At 34.2% G+C, this 21386-nt stretch overlaps 1 non-coding gene across 1 annotated transcript; it reads right to left on the bottom strand.

The window, feature by feature from the left end:
- Positions 1 to 9945: 9945 nt before the first annotated feature.
- On the bottom strand, positions 9946 to 10049 carry LOC121215663 (small nucleolar RNA R71). Its single transcript, XR_005911639.1, has one exon. It is a non-coding gene; the product is annotated as a small nucleolar RNA R71 (small nucleolar RNA).
- Between the last annotated feature and the right edge of the window lie 11337 nt (positions 10050 to 21386).

Genomic DNA, 21386 nt, shown 5'->3' with positions numbered 1-21386 from the left:
TAGAATCTTCAGACCATATTTAGACATATTTTTTGTGGTATTTATTGATGATATTTTTATATATTCTTGAGATGAGACTGAACATGCCGAGCATTTGAGAATTGTTCAGTAAACCTTGCCGGATAAACAATTATTAGCTAAATTTAGCAAATATGAGTATTGGCTTCGAGAAGTTGGTTTTCTAGGACACATAATATCGGTTGAAGGCATCAGAGTTGATCTGAGTAAAATTTCAGTGGCTGTTGACTAGAAACCACCGTGAAATATATCTGAAGTCAGAAGTTTTCTATGATTAGCTGGTTATTACTAGAGATTTGTAAAAAGGTTCTCGATGATAGCTACACTGATGACGCAATTATTACAGAAAGATGTGAAGTTTGAATGGTCTGATAAATGTCAACAAAGTTTTAACCAGTTGAAAGCATTATTGATTGACGCACCAGTTCTGGTTTAGCCTGAATCAGGTAAAGAATTTGTGATTTTTAGGGATGCAGCATTGAATGGGTTAGATTGTGTTTTAATGCAAGAAGGAAAGCGGTAGCTTATGCTTCCAGAAGTTTGAATAAGTACCAGTGGTTTGCGAGTATCTCGATACATTTCTAGAGGAGTTACTTGGATTATCACCGAATAGACAGGTCGAGTTTGCTATAGAACTTGTACCGAGAACATCACTGACATCGATAACACCTTAGAGAATGGCTCCTATAGAGTTAAAAGAGTTGAAAGCACAGTTGCACCAATTGACTGACATGGGTTTTGCTCGACCTAATTTTTCACCTTGGGGTGCACTAGTTCTGTCTATTAAGAAAACAGACGGATCAATGAGATAATGCATTGATTACCCTCAGCTTCAAAAATTTACAATCAAGAACAAATATCCACTGCCTCGAATTTACGATTTGTTTGACCAGCTGAAAGGTGCCACAGTATTCTCGAAGATTGATCTTTATTCTGGCTATTATCAATTACGAGTGAAAGATTTGGATGTGCCGAAAACTACATTTAGAACCAGGTACAGACACTATGAATTTCTTATGATCCTGTTTGTTTTAACTAATGCACATCCAGTATTTATGGATTTGATGAATAGGATGTTCAGACCGTATTTAGACAGATTTGTTATGGTATTTATTGATGATATTTTGATATATTGTTGAGATGAGACTGAACAATGCTCAATTTCGATGTGCTTAAAACTACATTTAGAACCAGGTACGGACACTATGAATTTCTTGTGATGCTGTTTGGTTTAACTAATGCACCTCCAGTATTTATGGATTTGATGAACAGAATCTTCAGACCATATTTAGACATATCTTTTGTGGTATTTATTGATGATATTTTTATATATTCTTGAGATGAGACTGAACACGCCGAGCATTTGAGAATTGTTCAGCAAACCTTACCGAATAAGCAATTATTAGGTAAATTTAGCAAATATGAGTATTGGCTTCGAGAAGTTGGTTTTGTAGGACACAAAGTATCTGCTGAAGGCATCAGAGTTGATCTGAGTAAAATTTCAGTGGTTGTTGACTAGAAACCACCATGAAACATATCTGAAGTCAGAAGTTTTCTAGGATTAGTTGGTTATTACCAGATATTTGTAAAAAGGTTCTCGATGATTGCTACACTGATGACGCAATTATTATAGAAAGATTTGAAGTTTGAATGGTCTGATAAATGTCAGCAAAGTTTTAACCAGTTGAAAACATTGTTGATTGAAGCACCAGTTCTGGTTTAGCCTGAATCAGGTAAAGAATTTGTGATTTTTAGGGATGCATCATTGAATGGGTTAGATTGTGTTTTAATGCAAGAAGGAAAACCGATAGCTTATGCTTCCAGAAGTTTGAATAAGTACTAGTGGTTTGCGAGTATCTCGATACATTTCTAGAGGAGTTACTTGGATTATCGCCGAATAGACAGGTCGAGTTTGCTATAGAACTTGTACCGAGAACATCACTGACATAGATAACACCTTAGAGAATGGCTCCTATACAGTTAAAAGAGTTGAAAGCACTGTTGCAAGAATTGATAGACATGGGTTTTGCTCGACCCAGATTTTCACCTTGGGGTGCACTGGTTCTGTCTATTAAGAAAACGGACGGATCGATGAGATTATGCATTTATTACCCTCAGCTTCAAAAAGTTACAATCAAGAACAAATATCCACTGCCTTGAATTTACGATTTGTTTGACCAGCTGAAAGGTGCCACAGTGTTCTTGAAGATTGATCTTTATTCTGGCTATTATCAATTACGAGTGAAAGATTTGGATGTGCCAAAAACTACATTTAGAACCAGGTACGGACACTATGAATTTCTTGTGATCCTGTTTGGTTTAACTGAAGCACCTCCAGTATTTTATGGATTTGATGAACAGAATCTTCAGACCGTATTTAGACAGATTTGTTGTGGTATTTATTGATGATATTTTGATATATTCTTGAGATAAGACTAAACAATGCTTGATTTGGATGTGCTTAAAACTACATTTAGAACTAGGTCCGGACACTATGAATTTCTTGTGATGCTGTTTGGTTTAACTAATGCACCTCCAGTATTTATGGATTTGATGAACAGAATCTTCAGACCGTATTTAGATAGATTTTTTGTGGTATTTATTGATGATATTTTTATAGATTCTTGAGATGAGACTGAGCATGCCGAGCATTTGATAATTGTTCTTCAAACCTTGCCAGATAAACAATTATTAGCTAAATTTAGCAAATATGAGTATTGGCTTCGAGAAGTTGGTTTTCTAGGACACATAATATCGGCTGAAGGCATCAGAGTTGATCTGAGTAAAATTTCAGTCGCTGTTGACTAGAAACCACCGTGAAACATATCTGAAGTCAGAAGTTTTCTAGGATTAGCTGGTTATTACCAGATATTTGTAAAAACGTTCTCGACAATAGCTACACTGATGACGCAATTATCAGAGAAAGATGTGAAGTTTGAATGGTCTGATAAATGTCAACAAAGTTTTAACCAGTTGAAAGCATTGTTGATTGAAGCACCAGTTCTGGTTTAGCCTTAATCAGGTAAAGAATTTGTGATTTTTAGGGATGCATCATTGAATGGGTTAGATTGTGTTATAATGCAAGAAGGAAAAACGATAACTTATGCTTCCAGAAGTTTGAATAAGTACCAGTGGTTTGCGAGTATCTCGATACATTTCTAGAGGAGTTGTCGAATAGACAGGTCGAGTTTGCTATAGAACTTGTACCGAGAACATCACTGACATCGATAACACCTTAGAGAATGGCTCCTATACAGTTAAAAGAGTTGAAAGCACAGTTGCAAGAATTGACAGACATGGGTTTTGCTCGACCCAGTTTTTCATCTTGGGGTGCACTAGCTCTGTCTATTAAGAAAATGGACGGATAGATGAGATTATGTATTGATTACCCACAGCTTCAAAAGGTTACAATCAAGAACAAATATCCACTGCCTCAATTTACGATTTGTTTGACCAGCTGAAAGGTGCCACAGTGTTCTCGAAGACTGATCTTTAGAACCAGGTACGGACACTATGAATTTCTTGTGATCCTGTTTGGTTTAACTAATGCACCTCTAGTATTTATGGATTTGATGAATAGAATCTTCAGACCGTATTTAGACAGATTTGTTGTGGTATTTATTGATGATATTTTGATATATTATTGAGATGAGACTAAACAATGCTCGATTTGGATGTGCTTAAAACTACATTTAGAACCAGGTACGGACACTATGAATTTCTTGTGATGCTGTTTGGTTTAACTAATGCACCTCCAGTATTTATGTATTTGATGAATAGAATCTTCAGACCGTATTTAGACAGATTTTTTGTGGTATTTATTGATGATATTTTTATATATTCTTGAGATGAGACTGAACACGCCGAGCATTTGAGAATTGTTTTGCAAACCTTGCTGGATAAACAATTATTAGCTAAATTTAGCATATATGAGTATTGGCTTCAAGTAGTTGGTTTTCTAGGACACATAGTATCTGCTGCAGGCATCAGAGTTGATCTGAGTAAAATTTCAGTGGCTATTGACTAGAAACCACCGTGAAACATATCTGAAGTCAGAAGTTTTCTAGGATTAGCTGGTTATTGCCAGAGATTTGTAAAAAGGTTCTCGATGATAGCTACACTAATGACATAGCTACTATAGAAAGATGTGAAGTTTGAATGGTCTGATAAATGTCAGCGAAGTTTTAACCAGTTGAAAGCATTGTTGATTGAAGCACCAGTTCTGGTTTAGCCTAAATCAGGTAAAGAATTTGTGATTTTTAAGGATGCATCATTGAATGGGTTAGATTGTGTTTTAATGCAAGAAGGAAAAGCGGTAGCTTATGCTTCCAGAAGTTTGAATAAGTACCAGTGGTTTGCGAGTATCTCGATACATTTCTAGAGGAGTTACTTGGATTATCGCCAAATAGACAGGTCGAGTTTGCTATAGAACTTGTACCGAGAACATCACTGACATTGATAACACCTTAGAGAATGGCTCCTATACAGTTAAAAGAGTTGAAAGCACAGTTGGAAGAATTGATAGACATGGGTTTTGCTCGACCCAGTTTTTCACCTTGGGGTGCACTGGTTCTGTCTATTAAGAAAACGGAGGAATCGATGAGATTATGTATTGATTACCCACAGCTTCAAAAAGTTACAATCAAGAACAAATATCCACTGCCTTGAATTTACGATTTGTTTGACCAGCTGAAAGGTGCCATAGTGTTCTCAAAGACTGATCTTTAGAACGAGGTACGGACACTATGAATTTCTTGTGATCCTGTTTGGTTTAACTAATGCAGCTCCAGTATTTATGGATTTGATGAATAGAATCTTCAGATCGTATTTAGACAGATTTGTTGTGGAATTTATTGATGATATTTTGATATATTATTGAGATGAGACTGAATAATGCTCGATTTGGATGTGCTTAAAACTATATTTAGAACCAGGTACGGACACTATGTATTTCTTGTGATGCTGTTTGGTTTAACTAATGCACCTCCAGTATTTATGGATTTGATGAATAGAATCTTTAGACCGTATTTAGAGAGATTTTTTGTGGTATTTATTGATGATATTTTTAAATATTCTTGAGATGAGACTGAACACGCCGAGCATTTGAGAATTGTTCTGCAAACCTTGCCGGATAAACAATTATTAGCTAAATTTAGCAAATATGAGTATTGGCTTCAAGTAGTTGGTTTTCTAGGACACATAGTATCTACTGAAGGCATCAGAGTTGATCTGAGTAAAATTTCAGTGGCTATTGACTAGAAACCACCGTGAAACATATCTGAAGTCAGAAGTTTTCTAGGATTAGCTGGTTATTGCCAGAGATTTGTAAAAAGGTTCTCGATGATAGCTACACTAATGACATAGCTACTATAGAAAGATGTGAAGTTTGAATGGTCTGATAAATGTCAGCAAAGTTTTAACCAGTTGAAAGCATTGTTGATTGAAGCACCAGTTCTGGTTTAGCCTGAATCAGGTAAAGAATTTGTGATTTTTAGGGATGCATCATTGAATGGGTTAGATTGTGTTTTAATGCAAGAAGGAAAAGTGATAGCTTATGCTTCCAGACAGTTAAAGTTGCACGAGAAAAACTATCTGACACATGACTTAGAGTTGGCAGTTATTGTGTTTGTGTTGAGAATTTAGCGACACCATTCATTTAGTGAAAAATGTCACATATTTACTGATCACAAGATTTTAAAGTATTTGCTGCCACAGAAAAATGACGGCGTAGATGGCTCAAACTGTTGAAGGATTATGAGTTAGTTATTGATTATCATCCGGGAAAAGAAAACGTAGTTGCAGATGCACTAAGTAAACAGTCTTTGTATGCTTTGTGAGCGATGAATACTCGATTTTCATTGTCTGATGATGGCTTGATCTTAGCTGAGTTAAAAGCTAAACCGATGTCTTTACAACAAATTTGTAAAGATCAGAAATGTGATAGTAAATTGTTAGACAAGCGGGTACAGCGTGAGTTGACTTCTAATTCAGAATTTAAGATAAGACCCGATGATTGTTTGTTGTTCAGAGGTAGAGTTTGTGTGCCGAAGAATCCATAGATTATATACAAAATTTTGCAGGAAACTCATAGTGGTAGCTTGTCTATTCATCCCGGGAGCAATAAAATGTACAGTGATTTGAGACAGATGTACTGGTGGCCGGGAATGAAATGTGAGATTTCTGACTTTATATCCAGATGTTTGATATGTCAGTTAATTAAAGCCATCATGTACCTTTAGGACTGTTACAGCTAGTGATGATAATGGAGTGGAAATGGGATAGAGTTACTATGGATTTCATATAGAGGTTACCCCTATCTCCAAAAAAGAAAGATGCTATTTGGGTTATTGTTGATCATTTGATGAAGTCTGCACATTTTATTCTGGTACGTACAGATTTCTCACTTGACAGATTAGCTGAATTATATGTTTCTAAGATTGTTAGATTACACGGAGTGCCAATCTCCATTATTTCGAATAGAGATTCGCAGTTTACATCACAATTCTGGAGAAAATAACATAAAGCTCTAGGTACGCAGTTGTATTTTAGCAATGCATTTCAGCCTCAGACTGATGGTTAGTCCGAGAGAGTGATTTAGATTCTCGAAGATATGTTTTGTTGCTATGTTTTAGAGTTCGAAGGCAACTGGGAGAAATATTTACCGTTGGTCGAATTCGCGTATAATAATAGTTTCCAGTCGATAATAAAAATGGCACTGTATGAAGCTCTGTATGGTCATCGAACTCCGTTATACTGGACTGATCTCAGTGAGAAAAAGATACACGGGGTTGACTTGATTCACGAAACTGTGGAAAAAGTGAAAGTGATCCGAGATAGCTTAGGAAAAAGTGAAACTGAGGAAAAAGCAGCTTCAGATCGTTAGAAATCTTATGCAAATCTTAAACTTAAAGATATAGTGTTTCAAGTCGGCGACAGAGTATTTTTGAAAGTTTCGCCTAGAAGAAAATTCTTCGATTAGGTTGTAAAGGAAAACTGAGTCCGCAATTTCTCGGGCCGTATCAGATTATTGAGAGAATCGGACATGTTGCATACCAATTAGCTTTACCATCAGAACTTGAAAATTTCCACAATGTCTTTTACGTGTCTATGTTACGAAGGTACTGATCTAACCCTTCACATGTTATCTCCCCAACGGATGTCGAGATTTAGCCTGATATGACACGCAGTGAAGAACGGATCAGAATTCTAGCACGAGGTAAAAGAGTTGAGAAATAAAAACATAGCTTTAGTAAAAGTTCTCTGGCAATGACACAGAATAAAAGAAACTACTTGCGAACTTGAGGAAGCTATGAGAAACCAATCTTTGAACCTCTTTTTTGGTAAGACATTCGGGGACGAAAATCTCTTTAAGGGGGGAGAGTTGTAACAGTGGAAACACGAAAATATACACACTTTTCCATGCCTTTTTTAACTCAAATTGATGTAATTTCGGTAAAATTCTTGTCGAAAAATATATAATAATTAAATTGCACTCAACTTATGAAAATGTGGAATTTTAATTAATTTTATATCAAATTTTGATTAATTTTGATTATTTTCGACAAATTTTCACAAAGGGCGAAAATTGGCTCGGCAGATACTACTAGAAACATAAAACCGAGAAGCAATTTTGAAGCATCAAGGAAAATTAATTTTTCAGACGAAGATAGTCCAAATTATGTGTATTAATTCATAATATAATTAATTTTAATTTTAAACCAATTTAATTTGGATTAAATAAATTATTATTAATTAATTATAAAAAGTAGCCTAGTTGAGTTGAACCAAGAAACCCAATCCAACTGAGCACTGGGCAGCCCAAAACCGTACCACATGCTTACCGAATTAACTTGTTTGGCTAATTATTTGGCTTGCAAAATGGCCCTTGAAAACTCCTTCAATTTGCATTCAAACCCCTCCACTATTCATGCCTTTTAAGATTTGCCCATACCTAAAAATAGCATATTTGAAATCTTCAAACCTGCCACATGTGTGGCCGGCCATAGGGAGAGTCTTTGGCTGCTAATTTTGGCTATTTTTAGCAGTCTTCTAAACCTATAAATACCCCATTGGCTGCTCACTTCAAACACATCTCAAAACCATTCATTCTTCACTTCTCTCTCACTTTACTCTCTTCATTGTTCTTCACTTTCTTCCCCATTCTCTTGCTGATTTCACCTCTTGAGAAAGAGTCATTCAACAACCATTTGGAGTAGCATTCAAGTGTTTATGGAAGCATCGGTTCCACAAGAACAAGCGGAGAAGGAGAAGCGGAGCAAACTAGTCAAGCCTCCGAGAAACACTAGATTTGATTCTTGTTCCTTATGCTTTTAATTTTATTGTTGTTGTTATGAACATGTTTATGAATATTTTTGATGTTGATATTTTTAATTTAATTAATATGAATTAAATTTAATTCGTATTAGGTTGATTGCATTTCGTCTACTTGAGTTATTAAAATTGTGTTTGTGTTGTTATAGGCCTTAGTAAGATGTTTGATTAAGTAAAACCATGACTAAGTTATTCTTGCATTACAATTGTAAGGTAACTAAAGAATTAATTATTTAAATGGATTGAAATTGTAATTAATTGGCACGTTACTTTATCAGTGCATGTTTAATCATCTAAGGTAGCTAAGGGTTAAATTAGCAACGGTATCTAATGATACATTAGCCTTGCATAACTTGCAATATTATTGTGATTAAACTGTTTCAATGTAGAAATACATTGTTACCTCGCATAATCTTTTATGTGCTTATGAGATTGAATTAATTGTTTGAATTGGCATAGAGATATGTACAAGAGATTATCTTAATTTCATAAGTATGTATGTGCATTAACACATTTGCTTATTAAAATTTGTTTAATCGGTTGAATTGACATAGAGATATAGTCAAGAGATAAATGGATTTTGGTAGGTAAGTATGTTCATAAGTTAGCAAATTACCGAGTTGTCGTGAATTTATTTGTAACAACATAAACATGAGTTTAATAATTCTAAGTTAAGAAATGTAATTAACCTAACACAATTATGTCATCTTGATTAAAATCATCTTTTGAAATCGTGCATTGAAACTTTTATTTTATTTTTATTTATTTTACTTAGTTAAAGTTCTAGTTTTTAATCACCTTCTAAAATCAAAATATTTTTCTTCACCAAAGTGTTTTGAAATTGTATTCATAAATAATTCTTTTCACAGTCACTATGGGTACGATAACTCGACATTTACTTGTCACTTTATTACTTGTCGCGATTGTGTACATTTGCACATTTTCGTCGTTTCAAATTTTTAGCATCATTGTCGGGGACTGTTTTAAAAGACATTATTTATCAAATTGTTAACTTTTCATTTTGGTCTATTTTTTTCTGTTAAATTTTAATTCCATTTTTTTGTTTGTTTGTTTCAAGTGTTTATGAGTATTGATCAAATTATTGACTTACTCCCCGTAGACCCTGAAATTGAAAGAACTTTCTGACAAAAGAAAAGACAAGTGAACCAAAGAAGGACCAAAGATATGAATTTCGAAACTCTAAACCAAAATCCAGAAGGAACATTCACTTATAATACTCACAATCCGATCATTGTTGCCAATGATAGATGTTGTGCCATTCAACAATATGCCATTCCTCTATTCAACATGCTCAATCCGAGTATTAAGATACCCAAAATCGAGACACAATAATTCGAGCTGAAGCCAATCATGTTTCAAATGTTGCAAAATATGGGTCAATTTAGTGGGATTCCTATTGAAGATCCACATCTTCATCTTTGACTATTCATGGAAGTGACTGACTCATTTAAACTAGGCGGGGTGACTGAGGACGCCTTGAGGCTGAGATTATATCCATACTCCTTAAGAGATAGAGCACAAGCGTGGTTGAACTCCCTACCGTCTGGTTCCATAACTACATGGCAAGAGTTGGTTGAACGAATTGAAATCACTTCATTTCGACAACTTGATGAAGAATCTTTATATGAGGCATGAGAGCTATTCAAGGAGTTATTACAAAAATGCCTTCATCGTAGCATTTCTTGTTGCGTTCAAATAGAAACTTTCTATATTGGTCTCAATATTCATACTAGAATGACGGTGGATGATTCGGTAAATGGAGCCAATCTTTCTAATTCTTATAACGATGCTTACGAGATTATTGAAAGAATTTTTCAGAATAACTATCAGTGGTCAACCAACAAAGTAACCTCAGAAAGACGAGCAACAAGAGTACATGAAGCGGACACACTTGCTTCTTTGGCAGCCCAAGTATCCTCTATGTCTTCTATGCTTAAGAACATAATTGTTAATGGTTTCAATGGTAATCTAACGGTTCAGTAATTGAACCAGTTCGAGGACATTTCTTGTGAATATTATGGAGATGGCTATTTCTTTAAAAAATTTCCATCTAATCAATAGTCGAAATATTACATGGGAAATCAAAATTAGAATGGTCCACATTCAAATTCTTACAACTCTTCATGGCATAATCATCCAATTTCTCCATTGAGTAATCAACGGGCAGACCATAGCGACTCTTTTATGTCATTTTGACCAAATTATCTACTAGAATATTCTCAACAAGTGCAACAACCCACACCAAATGAATCTTCAAGTAATCTTGAGAATTTGCTGAAGGAGTACATAGCGAAGAATGATGAACTAATCCAATCCCAAGCAGCAACATTGAAGAATTTAGGAAACCAAGTGAAACACCTAGCCAATGTGCTCAAAAGCAGACCCTAAGGTATTTGGCCGAGTGATACAGAAAATCTGAAAAGCACAAGCAAAGAGTATTGCAAAATTGTCACTTTACAAATTGGGAAGACATGGGAACCCAAAGCTGTCGAGGTTGAAGATAAGCTTATTGTAGCTCAAGGCAAAAAGGAATTTCAAATGAGTGTTGAAACTCTTGTTCCACAAAGGTTAGATACGGTAGTCCCTGATGAGGTAAACTCTAAACCAGTTAGTTCTGATTACCTAACACTCTTGTCAGATACAGAAAAATTTCCACAGAAGAGTTGTCCGGTTAAAACTAAGATTCCACTACTGCCATATCCTCAACGATTCCAAAAATAGCAAAATGATATTCAGTTGAAAGAAATCTTTGATGACGAGGTGACTTTTAATGACTTCGATGCTGCTAAATGCGCAGATATAGTTGAAGACTACTCTGCTATTTCCAAGATGGAATCGCTGGCTTCTATAGGATTGGAGCTCAATTCTTTAGACGATCCGTTAGAACATATTCTACAGGAGGATTCACCAAGTGATGATGAAGACAATGAATGTTTGGCTTGGTTAGAAGCTATTTGAAGGAATTCACTCAAGAAGTTCCACTCGAATCATTAGAGTTATCATTTCAGGAGTATACACAACCAAAGCTGTTGATTGAAGAGCAAGCTAAATTGGAACTGAAGATTTTGTCTCCTCATTTTAAATATGACTATTTGGGTTTGTCTTTGACTTTACCTGTCATTATTTCAGTTGAGTTCACCAAAGATCAAGAAGAAGAGACATTTGTGATTTTGGAAAGGCACAAGAAAGGTACTGGATGGATTATTTCACATATTTGACTCACGGGTTTGAGGATTTGTAGGAATTATAGGAAGTTAAACAAGGCCACCAGGAAAGATCATTACGGGTTTTCTTTCCCTAATAAGATGTTGGACAAATTTGACGGGAAAGAATATGATTACTTTCTGATGGTTATGGTTGGTATGACAAATGGTCATTTGACACCACCATGGTCAATGACGATACTGAATAAAATGGAGGGAGTTCTCTTCACTTTCTCTATCGTTATTTTATATATTTAGTTTTTTTTCTCATTTGAATAAAATGGTAGACTTAGATAAAATTTTCTTTGGTTCATTACATTAATTAAAACCCTGTCTACGAGATTGGGACTTAAGCGCGAACATCTGTGACCCCTCTAGTCTTTCCTGGGAGTTTAATTTAATGTAATTTTTTGAAAAATATTCTTCTTAGTAGGCCAAAGTATTTAAGCATTTTTTTGTTAAATAAAGGGTCAACTTTTAAGCCAAGCACTAATTTCATTGAGTGTTTTTTTATTTACTTTTAGTACAGTAGCTTAGGATCCAAACAGGAGCTGCCATTTGCGTAAGGCACTGCTAGGAAGGGAAATATTCAACCATTTTCCGCACAAACCTATAGCCCTTATCTTGCTCCACCTCTACTCCCAAGTAGCCCAATAGTGCATCTCACTTAACCCCTTAATGTTGCAGCCCTTAACTCCCATAATCACCACCCCAAACACCTTCATTCGAAGTCACCAAATACCGCACCTAAACTATCCTTAAAACTACCACCCTCTTCAACTCTAAACCTTACCCTCAGCTACTCACCCACCTGCTCAAAACTGAAACCACCCTTAACAGATTTCCTAAGTTCGATGCTGAGAGTCCCTTTATCTAACACCATTCCACGAAGTGAACAGTTTGGTATAATGGCTATGCTGCAACACATGTAGTTGCAGGAACAAGATTACTAGAGAGACTAAAAAATATGGGATGACTCAATCAGAGATGCATTTAAAATATATATTCCATAACCCGTTTGTTTTTGTGCCTGAATTTCTAGACTCTATACTCGAACCATGGACTCCAATGTAGAAGAAGGAAAAATATGAGTTAGATTTTGAGGGATCTGCAAATAAATAAAAAGGGGGATCTTTACTTTATTTTATTTTCTTTCCTATGTTATTTAATGTTTTAGGATTAGGTTCTATTAGGATTTTTATTTTTCGCATAATAAAACAAGAGGTGGAAATCATAAATAAAAATGAACAAGCTGCAAAGTACAAAGTGTGGCAATATATATATAAATGTCTAGGATTGGATCCAGAGAGAGCTTGGTACTTAAGCAATCAAATTGACTCACCTCCTCTTTTCTAGAATTCTACCTGGTGTATAGTATCTATTCACTTTTAACAATGAAGACATTGCTCATCTTAAGTAGGGGACCAAAAAATTGAAATTATTTCCTCTCAGAATAAAGTTTTCTTTTAATTATGATTAGGATATATTTTGTTCAAAAAAATTTGAAATTTTGTTAAGTATGCTAAATTTCAGTATAAATAAAGTTTGATTATTTCAATAATTGTTATGTTAGCTTAATAATGACATAAATTTATTTTTAATAAAGCATGCAAATCATACCATAAAATTTTTAGTTCCTTAGGAAAGTTAGGCATGCATGAAAGTTTAAGTCTCTAGAATTGACTTAGTAGTTTCTTGAGACGAAATCCTAGGAAGCATGGAATGTTGAAAATGATTTAGGCAACTTTTGTTTAGACCGTTTGAGCCTTTCAAGCCAACCATGATGAATTTTTATCCCTTCTAACCCAACTTTGAGACTATATGGCCTAATTTTATTTCAACCCTTGCAATATTTAGCCTTCACTTTTCTCTTAATTATCTTTAAATTGTCCCAAACACTAGACTTGGTACTATTCCAAACATTCTTCAAAACTAAGTTTGGGGGAGTTGAAAAGAAGTATCAAATGCTCAAAAAAAATTTGTAGTACATACAACAAAATGCTCATGAAAAAAAAAGAGAGAAGAACATACATACTTGAAAGAAAATAGATGTACAAAAGAGCATGTGAAAGCAAAGTAAGTTGGTCTATTGAAGGTAAATATTTTGAAGGTCCGATTGAAGTTGATTTTAGGATTTTTGGCCTAAATTTATGTATCATTTACCTACTTCTAGCCTAGCCACATTACAACCTTTTTAAAGACCTATTGATTCAAGTTTCTATGCTACCTACATTAGTGGAGAGAAATTGCTATGTTCAACTTATAAGGCATAATTTAAACTTAATGATCGCAGCTTAATCTTGAATAAGGGAATAAAATCAAATTGATAGGGATTTAACATGTCTTTATTAGGAAGCATTTAGTCTATTTTTGCTATCATAAGAATAATTGCGATTAATTTGAATGATATGTATACTTAAGTAGCATAAATCTCAAAATTCTTGTTCTTGAGCATAAGTATACCGAATTCATAATTTTAGGAAGAATGTTGTTCTGAAGAAATTTTTCAAAGGTCTTTCCGAGAAATTCTTTTCAAATTTGTGCATTACTCAAGATGACTAATGAAATAAGTTTGAGGGTGTGGATTACTCAGGACGAGTAATGAAATAATTTTAGGGGTGTGGAAACACGAAAATATACAACTTTTTCACTCACTTTTTAACTCAAATTCATGCAGTTTCAGTAAAATTCTTGTTGAAAAAATATATAAAAATTATAAAATAATTAAATTGCACAAAAATTATGAAAATTTTTAATTTTAATTAATTTTATATCAAATTTTTATTAATTTTAATTATTCTTGACAGGTTTGCAGAAAGGGCGAAAAACGACTCGGCAGACACTGCTAGAAGCGCAAAACTAAGAAGCAATTTTGAAGCATCAAGGCGAATTAATTTTTTAGCCTAAGACAGTGCAAATTATGTATATTAATTCATAATATAATTAATTTTAATTTTAATCCAATTTAATTTGGGTTAAATAAATTGTTATTAATTAATTATGAAAAGTAGCCCAGTTGAGCTGAACCGAGAAAACTGATCCAACCGAGCCCTGGGCAGCCCAAAATCATCCCACATGCTGACCCAATCAGCTTGTTTGGCTGATTATTTGGCTTGCAAAATGTCCCTTTAAGACTCCTTCAATTTGCATTCAAGCCCCTCCACTATTCATGCCTTTCAAGATTTGCCCCTACCTAAAAATAGCATGTTTGAAATATTCAAGCATGCCACATGTGTTGCTGGCCATAGGGGGGAGTCTTTGGCTACTGATTTTGGCTACTTTTAGCAGCCTTCTCAACCTATAAATACCCTATTGGCTGCTCACTTCAAACACATCTCAAAACCATTCATTTTTCACTTCTTTCTCACTTTTTTCTCTTCATTGTTCTTCAATTTCTTCCCATTCCCTTGTCGATTTTACCTATTGAAAAAGAGTCATTAAACCACCATTTGGAGCAGCATTCAAGTGCTCATGGAAGACTCAGTTCAACAAGAACAAGCTAGAAGGAGATGCGAAGCAAACTAGTCAAGCCTCGGAGAAACACTAGATTTGATTCTTGTTCCTTATCCTTTTAATTTTGTTGTTGTTGTTATGAACATGCCTATGAATATTTGTGATGTTTATATGTTTAATTTAATTAATATGGCTTAAATTTAATTCGTGTTAGGGTGATTACAATTTTATTAAAATTGTTTTTGTGTTGTTATAGGTCTCAGTAAGATGTTTGATTAAGGAAAACCATGGCTAAGTTATTTTTGCATTACAATTGTAAGGTAACTAATGAATTAATTATTTAAACGAATAGAAATTGCAATTAATTGACACGATACTTAATCAGCGCATGTTTAATCATCTAAGGTAGCTGAGGGTTAAATTAGCAACTGTATCTAATGATACATTAGCCTTGCATAACTTGCAATATTATTGTGATTAAACTGTTTCAATGTAGAAATACATTGTTACCTTGCCTATTCTTTTATGTGTTTATGAGATTCAATTAATTGTTTGAATTGGCATAGAGATTTATACAAGAGATTATTTTAATTTCATAAGTATGTATGTGCATTAACACATTTGCTTATTAAAATTTGTTTAATCGGTTGAATTGACATAGAGATATAGTCAAAAGATAAATGGATTTCGGTAGGTAAGTATGTTCATAAGTTAGTAAATTACCAAGTTGCCGTGAATTTATTTGTAACAACATAAACATGAGTTTAATAATTCTAAGTTAAGAAATGTAATTAATCTAACACAATTATGACATCTTGATTAAAATCATCTTTTGAAATCGTGCTTTGGAACTTTTATTTTATTTTTATTTATTATACTTAAAATTCTAGTTTTTAATCACCTTCTGAAATCAAAATATTTTTCTTCACCAAAGTGTTTGGAAATTACATTCATAAATAAATCTTCTCACAGTCCATGTGGGTAAGATAACTCGACATTTACTTGTCAGTTTATTACTTGTTGCAATTGTGTACACTTACACATTTCTGTCGTTCGAAACAACCCATTTTTCAGTGGAATCGGAATAGTGGTTTTGGGACCAGAAATCCGAAGTTAGAAAATTTATTGTATTATTATTTTATGATCTATAGCGTGATAGTATTACCGTAGAAAAATTTCGTTAAGAAATTTTACCGTTTACATGTTCAATTTGATAAAAAGGACTAAATCGCGTCAAGTGCAAAAGTTGAGTTCTATTAGATAAAGGTATTAAATAGCTATAGAACTTTAAAGTAGAGCTCCCTATATGGTAATTAGCCCATTAATGAGTTAGTGGTTGATAATGGCTTGGTATTTTGCGTAATTATTAAATGTTTTAAAGGTTAATTTTGGAAATTACTAAATAAAGGTTAATTAAAATAAAACAAAAAGTTTCATCATCTTCCATTATCTATTTTGCAACGAAAAAGTCAAGGGAGGAAGCCATTTTTGAATGCTTCATTCAGCCGTCTCTATTTCTTCATTTAGGTATGAAATTTTAATTTATTTTTAATGATTTTTATGTTTATGGGATCGTTGTACCTTAATCTAGCTAGCTCGGGGACTAATTTGTGAAAATTTTAAAGTATTTGAGTTTTTCCATTGATGAACATGTTAGGGTTTTGAAGTTTAATGGTAGAAAATGAATGGTTGTTGTTAGATAAACAACTTTTGTAAAGGAATTTTTGATGAAATTATCAATTAGGAATTAAATTAAAAAATGTGATAAATTTTGTGGTAAAATTGTGAATTTGTGAAAGATGTGGGCTGTTGTAAACATCTATATAATTCGGCTATGATGGGTTGTAATGAAATTGTGCAAATTTCCATTTTTATGAGATAAGGGCTAAATTGTAAAAAAAATTAAAAGTACAAGGGAAAAATGGTAATTTTGCCAGAATTATTTGTTGGACTAAATTGAATATGAATTATATTGAATAGAGTTAAATTCATTCGTATAGATCCAGTTAGACCTCGTACAGAGTTAGACCGAGGCAAAGAGAAAATCTCAGATTAGTCATCTTCGTATCTACAAACACTCGTCGAGGTAAGTTCATGTAATTAAATTGTGTAATTATATGTTTTATTTGAACTAGATGTATGTTATTTGAATTATCATTATATATGAATATTGATCGCATATCCGACAACGTAGGACGATTACCAAGCCTTGTTTGAACCTTAGGAATCCATAGGATACAAATGACATGTATTAGGGTTACTGATTTCAGCTCTTATGAGCTTACCTTTATTCAGCTCGTATGAGCTTACTATAATTCATCTTGGAGGAGCTTACCGCTATTCAGCTCGTACGAGCTTATCGTTATTCAGCTTAGAGGAGCTTACCATTTACAGCTCGTATGAGCACACATGTACATGAATTGACGGATTATAGTTCAATAAACCTCGTGTGTACTACCCTTGTATCCAATGATATTCTAAATGGTTCAACGGGTATTGTTCTGTTACAAGATTACATGAGTTCGATACGAATTACCATAGGTATTTACATGAGATATATGAAAATGATTTGTACATGATATATAGATACATGATTTGGAAATTATATGTACATGGAAATTTGATTATTGTTGAGCTCATACATGTTTCTGGATTTTTATATGAATTATATGGCTAACATGGTTGATGATTATGTGTTAGGCTCTTGGCCAAACTGAGTTGAGATATGCTTTAGTTTACTTACCTTTAAATGTGATTAAAATGGTAAGTTAAATTCTCTATTATACGAACTTACTAATCTTAAAAGCTTACTCTGTGTTATTTTTTATGTTTTATAGTAATTCGGAAGCCCGTTCGAGTTGGAAGCTTGTCAGAGCTATACCTCACTATCCATCAGCTCTTTTGGTACTTTTGATTATTTAATTTCGGTTATAATGGCATGTATAGGTTAATTTGACCAATGTTGGCATATAAGTGTTTTGTTGAGATTAGCCACCCATATGGCTTGTGTTTGGTATATTTTGATGTGTATATATATGTGGCCTTATCATATTTGATGTGTGTTTGATATGGAAGAATGATGGAAAGTACAATATGGTTTGAATATGCATATAAGATATGTTATATACCTTGGAGTGATTTAGTGCTTTGTTATGGAAAACTTTTAGGTATATTGATGTTACTTAGAATGGTATATTTGGTACCATTTGGAAATATTTACATGTTTTGGTAAGTAAGTTAAGTGATATGAAATGATGCAAAATGATTTAACTTGTGAATCGGTATCTTGGGTACCAAATGGGTGAGCTTGATAAGGAAACTTCATGATAGGTTTTGGTACAATTATGTATATATGTATTTGGTCACTTAGGTAAATTAGGATAAATGGTTCATTTGAGGTGCCTAAGGGCATATTGGTTGTTTGTGATGATTTTACATGTTTAAGGCTTGATTTTGGCTTGTTTTGGATGCCTAATTATGACTTGTGTATATGCAAAATGTTGAGTGTAGATGGATGCCAATTTGGGTGAGAAATGTGGCTTGTAAAATGGCCTATTTTCGTCCACATGGGCAAAGACATAAGTGTGTGTCTCAGCTATGTGTGACACACGGCCAATTGACATGACCGTGTGTCCCCTGTATCTTTTAAAAAGCATAAGTAAGTATGTCCACACGACCTAGCACACGGGCGTGTGGCTTAGCCGTGTGGCACAAGTTAGTGAGTTACACGGGCATGGACATGAGATGGGACATGGCTGTGTGTCCCTATTTCGAATGCCCAGACGTGTCTCTTAACCATGTGAGTCACACGGCCATGTGACCCCTGTACTTTTGAAAATTTTATAAGTTTCCGAAAAAATCTCTCAATTTTTTATTTAGCCCCAATTTGTTTCTAATGTGTATTTTGGGCCTCAAGGGCTCATATTAGGGGAAATATGCATGATTATGGTTGGTTTCTGACATGAATGTTATATGTTATGAAATGTTTGAATTTTCTGTCTATTTAAATTGTAAAATTTGATAATACTTCGTAACCCTATTTTGGCAACAAATTCAGGTTAGGGGTGTTACAGGTGCTACCATGGATTAAATGTGGTCAAAGTGGTGGAAAAAAAAGTGAAAGGTGGTGGCACAAGTGGAAGAGGAGAGGAGAGGAAAATGAAAGAAAAAGTAAAATAATTGTTTCCTTTGGTTACTAAGGACAACAAGGGTAATTCAAAATGAGAGGAAAATGGAAAATAGTGAAACAAGGAAAAGAAAAGGAATGAGAGTGAACATAAGGAGTGAAAAAGGGAGTAAAGAAGGAAGGATAGGGAAGAAATGGGAGGAAAGAATCCCATAAACAAGGCAAGAGTTTTGGACGGTAAAGGGAGTTGACCAAAGGGTTATCAACATTAAAAATAAAATGTAAGAGTGGGGACTTGAACTAGGGTCACTAGGGTAACTTCACTTGTTATTAACCATGAAGCTAACACTCGAACTTGTTCACAAACTAACATAACTAAATAAAAATGGGGCGTGACACTTTGGACTCTTTCGATGTATGTAAATATATTGAATTCAGGTTCTGTTATGTTCCGCTTTATAAGTTCTGCTGGACCTAACGCAATGTGGGGTATATGCGGGACAGTCTGCCATTTAGGTGTCCGTAGGAAATTACAAATGAGATGTTCACCTAACTTTCAGTAATAATTGGGTCCACAGTTTAGCCATCTGCAAACCCATTTCGTAGTTGGAGACCCGTAGGATCTGTCCGCTATATTTTAGTTCATGGTACGATTTGCCATGTATGTATGAATTAGGTGTATGTTATGTGAGCCTCGTGTGGTAACATCTTGTAGCTCAAGTCCGGCGATCAGACCGGGCAAAGGTGTTACATGTTGCTTGCAGGGCAAGTAAATGATTCTGATGCATGAATCTAGGATAAATAAATATGTGCTTGGGATTATGTATTAATAGGTGTTTAATATGTTGAGAATGCTGAATTTGCATTTGTGTTATTGCATATAATGTAATGAGTTGAGCTTTTGGGTCATTTAGACCAAATGCGATAAAAGCTTGGTAGTATTGTAAAAAAAATTGTAAATTTTGAGCAGACTAACCCCCATGGTCATGATTCTCCCCTATTGAGTTTGCGACATCAAGTCCCTGCCATCCAACTCGCAACATTCCCCTACTAAAGTCGCAAAATTAAACTCTCTGCCTTCACTGTTACAACATCGAGCTACTACCCTCAATGTCGCAACATTTATATTTTGATGTCGTAATAACACCCCTATATGAGTTGTTTTTACATTTTAGTCCCTCATTTGTTACCAAAGTTTCATAAGAGCTTTCGTAAGCTTACTTATAACCAAGTTTTGAACAATTAATATTAATAGAAAATATAAAAGCTTAATCATTTGCATGTTTTGTCTTTTAAATATTCAAATGAAATTGTAGTTACTCTGGTAATGAATGTGACATCTCATATCTCAGATTTGGCAGTTGGGTCAGATGTGAGGTTTTACATTTTGTAACTTAAGTTAATCACGTGTGATGTACATGTTTGAATGTTTATGTATATGTGTTGATTTGGTTGATGAATGAACTAGATATAAGATGTGTATGACTAGGTTGTTAGATGGCTTCATTGATGATTAAGCTAGCATGATGGTTTGATTTCTATATTGTTGTGGCTTGTTTATGTCTAGCATTTTGAAAGTGTTTTGGTATGCAATTTAGGTTTTCCGAACTTGGTTTTTATGCCCTATAGGTGTAAATTAACATCAAGCACATGTATGTGTCAAAAGAAGGTAATTACAAGGCTAATTTTCGAATGCAAGGACCCAAGGTCTGATACCTTTTCTCTAGGTATCGCTGCCTAGCTTGCCAGAATGAAAATTTCTATAATAATAGGGCTAGGTACCAAAACCTAAGGCCACGGGTATTGATACTTAGGTCTTTGACAAGGTCCTTGCATTATTTTAGTGCTTTTGAATCCTTTGAGACCCATACTTGGTCCCAAAAACCTTTGGACACTTAGAAATTGATTATAATTAAGTTCAATATAATTTAAAGTCTTAAAAATAAATTTATCTACTTTCTATAATTCTTCAAAAACATTGTAGAACTTAATCCATTTACTTGATTAATGAACGAAGATAGTCTGAGTTGCTTTGACAATGAGTGTGATGGCTTGCATTCGAATCCAACGACCGAGTCGGTTGTGGGATGGCACATTATCAAAGAGCCCTACTTGTGCTGCAACCACAGTGCTTGCCCAATGCCACTGCACTGTTTTGAGTTGTTTTCACTTTTCAAGGTTCGTTCTGGATCTCGAACACCTTCAAACCACTTCAAAATAATTTTAAATTCTTT

This window comes from Gossypium hirsutum, chromosome D03 (assembly GCF_007990345.1).
Source record: "Gossypium hirsutum isolate 1008001.06 chromosome D03, Gossypium_hirsutum_v2.1, whole genome shotgun sequence".
NCBI lineage: Eukaryota > Viridiplantae > Streptophyta > Magnoliopsida > Malvales > Malvaceae > Gossypium > Gossypium hirsutum.
The sequence above is the reverse complement of the archived record's forward strand: the minus strand, read 5'-3'. Positions and strand labels throughout refer to the sequence as shown.